The sequence below is a fragment of the Amblyraja radiata genome, chromosome 2, assembly GCF_010909765.2.
Source record: "Amblyraja radiata isolate CabotCenter1 chromosome 2, sAmbRad1.1.pri, whole genome shotgun sequence".
NCBI classification, from domain to species: domain Eukaryota; kingdom Metazoa; phylum Chordata; class Chondrichthyes; order Rajiformes; family Rajidae; genus Amblyraja; species Amblyraja radiata.
The window spans coordinates 62,722,275-62,728,274 of NC_045957.1; the positions used below are offsets into that span (position 1 = coordinate 62,722,275).

Consider the following 6,000-nt stretch of genomic DNA (forward strand, 5'->3'; position numbering starts at 1 on the left):
TAGTATTTAGATGGACACGTGAAGTGCCATGCCATAGAGAATGCTTCAAGCTGAATACTGGAAAATGGGATTAGTATAGTCAAAGGGACTGTTTCCATGCTGTCTAATTATATATTTTTTAACCACAGAAAAATAACTTAAAACTTCTGCAATTAAATTTAATACTGCCTAAGAAAGTTTCAGGAATTTAGTTTTTTGAGATTAAAATGTGATACTTTGAAGAAAAAATAGGATTGGATTTGAAAATTTGGCCAAAAATGGGTTGGGTTGCAATGGCTGAATAGACCTCTTTATTGGCTTTTGTTCAGTAGTGGTGCAATAGTTTTACTGAGCCGTACTGGTTACTCAAACAGCATGTGCCAATTGGGGTGTTCATTTGGGAACAAATCTAGTCTCAGGATAATTTTTAATCAGAAATCCCATGAGTGATGCTAGTTGAATCTTATGTGACTCATTTGAAGAGGAGTTATTTTAATTCATTCGTTTTTGATTTGTTTATTTTCAGCATTATTTCTGTGGATATGGAACTTACATTTGGATTGTTTCTTTTCTTTCTACCTTTGCAGGATCCGATACGGAACAGTGGATCATGAACATTTTTGGCAAGGAAGCTGAGTTGTGTGAATTAATTGCTTTGCATTCAGTGACAGGCTTTAAATATGGTTTTGACCTGTCTAATCTGCTTAGTTTCTCATACGGCAGGCCTGCCATCCTTGGAACTAGTATGAATTTTTAAACCATAGTCCAAAATTGTGCACAGTATGTCAAGTACAATCTCACAAAGGTCGTGTATGATTGCAGTAAAACATCTTTACTCCATGTTTTGAAATGCTGCTGTGATAAAAAGCCATCAGCTTTTCTGATTGCTTTAACATCTGCATGTTGGCTTTAAGTGAGTTTACAGGAATACATTGGACCCTTTGAACATCAGTATTACCCAGTCTATTTATATTTTATATTACCTACTTTTCTACTATGTGCTCAAAAGGAGCTGCCCTACTTATCTTGGTAATGGTAGTTTTTGCCAAACCAGACTGTCTATATTCTCCTTGAAGGCATCCTCCCAATTCTCAGTTCCATCTAATTTTGTATTCATCCACAAACTTGGAAATAAGTTTAAACATTGCTAAATTGTTGGTAGATTATAAATAACTGGTACTCAAGCACTCAGATTATAAATAACTGGTACTCAAGTGTAGTTCACCCCCCCCCCCCCCCCCACTTCACTGCCAGCCAATTTGAGAGCTGTTTGTTACGTTTCTCATTTCTGTCTGATGAAATTAATTAGTACTTCATTGTCTGAAAGATACTCTGACCATTGTTCCAAAGACATCGGATGCAGCCAAAAAACTTAAGATGTAGATGCTAATTTTGTGACCGAACATGTTTGATTTTTTTGAAATTGGAAAACTGAAACCTTTGTGTTCATATCCATGTTTAGTTCTGTCCTCTACAGCTGGTAAATGGCATAGTAGTATTTGGAGCAAATGTGGAAAGGTTAATGGTGAATAAAAGCCATGGACGGATGATTGTGCTTCCAGTACTGGTGAGATTGTTGCATAAGTTCTGGATGAACCATTAAGAGTTGATGTTAACAGGGCATTCGTGCATTAAAAAAAATCTGGGTTTTAAGGCCATCTTACTCTGCCAATTAGAAGAACAAAGGAATGGATCTGTGAGAGCCAGAAATGTCTACTTGGTTGGTATATGATTAGAATATATGGCAATGGGTCAAATTAGCTTACTTCACTTGTGTAAAACGTAAAATTCAAATCAACAATATCGGGGGTTTTTTTAAGTAATAGACTGCAATGTTTAAATTATACATGGCTTCATTGGTCAAAGTATATAATACCAATGCAGTGGTGCCACAAGAAACAGAAAGTTATGTGTACTTTGCAAGGGTGTCTTGTATTCGGTTTTTATCACAAAGCTTTTATGGTGCTGGTTGCAAAGTAGATCTGCAAGGATATTGCCAGGGCTGGAGAACCACAAGCGTAGTTTTGAGGAGAAGCTGGGTATATTTGAAGTGTTTCTTTTGGAGCAAAGAAAACTGAAAACGAATCTAATTAGCATGTATAGAATTATAAAAGTTGGGTAATGATGGAGCATTAATAGAACAATTAGAGGAGAATCAAAGAATACTTCACCCGAGGAGGTCAAGACCTTGTAACTTAAGGTGGTGGAGGAAGAACTATTAATACTTAAAAATGCCAGGTATTTGTACTAGCTGCACAACATTGGATGTTATGACTTAACAGCTGAGAATTAGTAAACCTTTGTTTAGCATGGAAATGGGCCAAATGGCCACTGCTCTGATACTGTGTGTCATCAACATGTTTGAAACTGGCAGTGCAATAGGCTTGCGTCATATCGATTAGTTACAACCTTGTGTCCTGATTTCCTTTAGTAGTTTGGAAGAGTGCTTTTAATATTCCTGGGCCGAGGGGAAGATTTGGGCTAGTATAGAATAACAATAATTGCCAAGGAGATTTGGATGTCAAGAGTAAGGCCACGTGATGTTGGAAGTGAGAGGTGACCATGATTGTGAGCAAAGGTATTCCAAATGGGAATTCAAGGGAGAACAGGAGAGGATTGAACCTTGTGAGCAGAAAATATTTTATGCCTGTGGGATTTTGAAGACTCCTGAACAAATCCATTTATTGTGCTGCTAACATAGGATTGCATTTCACAATAGATGGCATCTACAATGTCAATATTGTTGCTATTATGCTGAAATCTTTACCTATGCTATAAGATATAGTGTACTTGTGCATCCCATTAACTAGTAATTTTCCGGTCTTAATTCAATAAATCTAAGACTGCACCACAGCAACTAGTGATCTTAACCGGAAATTAAAAAAAATCTGAGAGTTGGAACTATTGACCATTTTTTAATGGGAGTTGCATGTAATATAAAACTAACATTTCCACTATCTTTAAACAATTTTACTCAAATTGTCCTTTTTAACATCTCATTTCTTATTCTAAATGTTTGACCCACTTGATTATAACTGTTATAATCTTGATATTTTTTTTTACCTAGGTCTGGCATGACATACTTTCAAGTAAATGATAATCCCAGTATATGCTGAGGAATGTAAACAAAATGGGCCCCTGTCATTGAATTGTATGTGAATTCCAGCAACAGTATAGTAACAGGTCTGATGCATGTCACTCAGTAAATCTTGGAATTGCTGCATGTGCAGCATCATTGTGGAACTTCTGTTGCAGAGAAATTCCATTCATATTTAGTGTACTAAACGTGTTTAGAACTAATGCCAAATCAGATTGTCATTAAAAAGAATGTAAAATTGGACAATCTCCAATGTGAAATCGTTTTCAGCTGGTTTACACACAGATATAAGCCCTTAAACTAGGCTTGTAGAATTCTCTGTGGGAGCAAAGTCAGTCTAGTGCAGTTTCCAACTCTTCTGAGCAGCCTTCAGGGAAGCACATCATTTTTGAAGACTAGAAATAAACTGCTGGAGGGAGTCAGTAGGTCAGGCAACATCTGTGGAGAGAAATAGACAGACAGGTTTTAGACCCATCCGCAAGACTAGAGTGATCAAGGGTCCTGACCCAAAACATCGTCTGTCAATTTCCCTCCACAACTTGATTGCTTGATTGAAAGATACAGCGTGGAAACAGGCCCTTCGGCCCACCGAATCCATGCTGACCATCGATCACCCATTCACATAATTTTAATTTTATCCCACATTCGCAATCACTCACCACACACTCAGGGCCATTTACAAAAGCCAATTAACCCACAAACCACTGTCTTTGGGGTCAAGGAGATAAACTGGAACACCTGGAGGAAACCCACAGTCACAGGAGGGCATAAAAACTCCACACAGACAGAACCCGAGGTGAATCTCTAGCACTGAAACAGCAGCTCTACCCGCAACATCACTGTGCCACTGAGTTCCTCCAGCTGTTTGCTTCTTGCTCTAGACTCTAGATCCTCAGTCTCTTGAGTCTCCAGTTATTAAAGCCACGCTATCACAACCATACGGTATCTATGAGGGAGAGAGAAGCTGCCAAAGAGGGGGAAGCAGCCTCTTAATTTCTCTTATAGGAACTTGTAAGTCTCGGTCATGGATTCTTACAGCACAGAAACAGGCTCTTCGGCCCAACTTGCCCACACCATCTCCACTAGTCCCACCTACCCGCATTTGGCCCATATCATCCCAAACCTTTCATATCCATATATCATTCCAATGTCTTTTAAATGTTGTGACTCTGAGCACCTGCCTCAACTACGTCCTCTGGCAACCCATTCCATATACCCACCAATCCGGGTTCGATCCTGACCACGGGTGCTGTCCGTACGGAGTTTGCATGCTTTCCCTGTGACCGTGTGAGTGTTCTCTAGGTGCTCCGGTTTCCTCCCACATTCTAAGGACGCACAGGTTAGTAGGTTAATCGGCTTCTGTAAATTGCCCCTAGTACATAGGAAGTGGATGAGAAAGTGGGTTAACACAAAACTGGTGTGAACCGGTGGTCAATGTCACTAAATTGTCCCTAGAGTGTAGGATAGAACTTATGTACGGGGGTCATTGGTCAGTGTGGACTCGATGGGCCGAAGGGCTTGTTTCCATGCTGTGTCTCTGAACTAAAAATGGGGTTAATGTGATAAAAGCTGGGAGCAAGGTTCTCTTCAACAGAGGTGTGGACACCTAATGGACCAACCTGCAGAAGAGTTCCAGGAGGAAGAATCCCCACAGGGTGGAGCAATGCAGAAAGAAATTTCATGTCCTCATTTGTCACGAGAATCCGTGTGCCATTTTTGGTTAAGCCTAGAGAGTGGAGAATTTTACAGGAAATATATTTTATGGAGTTTGAGTTATTTAAATAAGGTGCCATTCATCAGGAAATACAGATATGCTTCAGCAAAAACTTTTGAATAATTGAAGCAGGGATTCCTTTGGTCATGTCATAATCAGTGCAACTGGACCAACAGAACAGGATGTGAGGGATTATAATGTGTCATCAGAAGATTGAGGGGGATCTTATAGAAACTTACAAAATTCTTAAGGTGTTGGACAGGCTAGATGCAGGAAAATTGTTCCTGATGTTGGGGAAGTCCAGAACAAGGGGTCACAGTTTAAGGATAAGGGGGAAATCTTTTAGGACCGAGATGAGAAATACATTTTTCACACAGAGAATGGTGAATCTCTGGAATTCTCTGCCACAGAAGGTAGTTGAGGCCAATTCATTGGCTATATTTAAGAAGGAGTTAGATGTGGCCCTTGTGGCTAAAGGGATCAGGGGGTATGGAGAGAAGGCAGGTACGGGATACTGAGTTGGATGATCAGCCATGATCATATTGAATGGCGGTGCAGGCTCGAAGGACTGAATGGCCTACTCCTGCACCTAATTTCTATGTTTCTGTCTGAGGGCTGAATGCCAGCAGTTTCCTTGGGAATCACGAGCCGCAGCCAGCACATTTCGACCCAATAAAAGGCTGGCTTGAAAATCAGTAGCAACTTAAAGCATGCATCTAATACAGAAGATAAAATATGTAATTCACAAATTGGTTAGCTTGTAAATATTGGCAGACAACTTGAACAAGCTGCTCATGTTAATTCAAGGTAGAAGATAAAAAAAATCCACAATTAAAATGTTCTCTGGATTTGTCAGAATCATGATTTATTGCAACTGTTTGTATCTTGTATTAAACTTTCAATTTCTCCAAAGATGGTACAGGTCTACCACTGATTTTCAGACACTCCTTATTCCAGAGTGTGACCTGTTTTTCTGGACCAGCAAGTCTCGGCGGGGGGGGGGGGGGCGCTTTCAAAGTCTGCCTTGGATGGCGGCAGATTAGATCTGCCGTGGAAGTCAACCATGGGAATGGATCTGATGGCTCTGGCCAGACCGGAGTTCCAGAGCCCTGACTGCAGGTGGCAAGTCTTACAGTCTTAAGAGAATGGAGGACAACTGGTTATAATTTTTGCTGGGTTGGGGTTGTCAATGAATTTGATGGCATGATGA

General features: G+C 40.1%; 1 protein-coding gene across 4 annotated transcripts in view; it reads left to right on the plus strand.

The window, feature by feature from the left end:
* hnrnpa2b1 (heterogeneous nuclear ribonucleoprotein A2/B1) overlaps window positions 1-3,317 on the plus strand; it is a 29,502-nt gene extending 26,185 nt beyond the window's left edge. For 3 of the 4 annotated variants that reach the window (XR_004416472.1, XR_004416514.1, XR_004416479.1), the window contains one exon: window positions 567-3,317. The gene's annotated coding sequence lies outside the window, so the exon portion shown is untranslated. The remainder of the gene's footprint in view (window positions 1-566) is intronic. The other variant, XR_004416473.1, reaches the window with a different exon arrangement.
* Window positions 3,318-6,000: the final 2,683 nt, after the last annotated feature.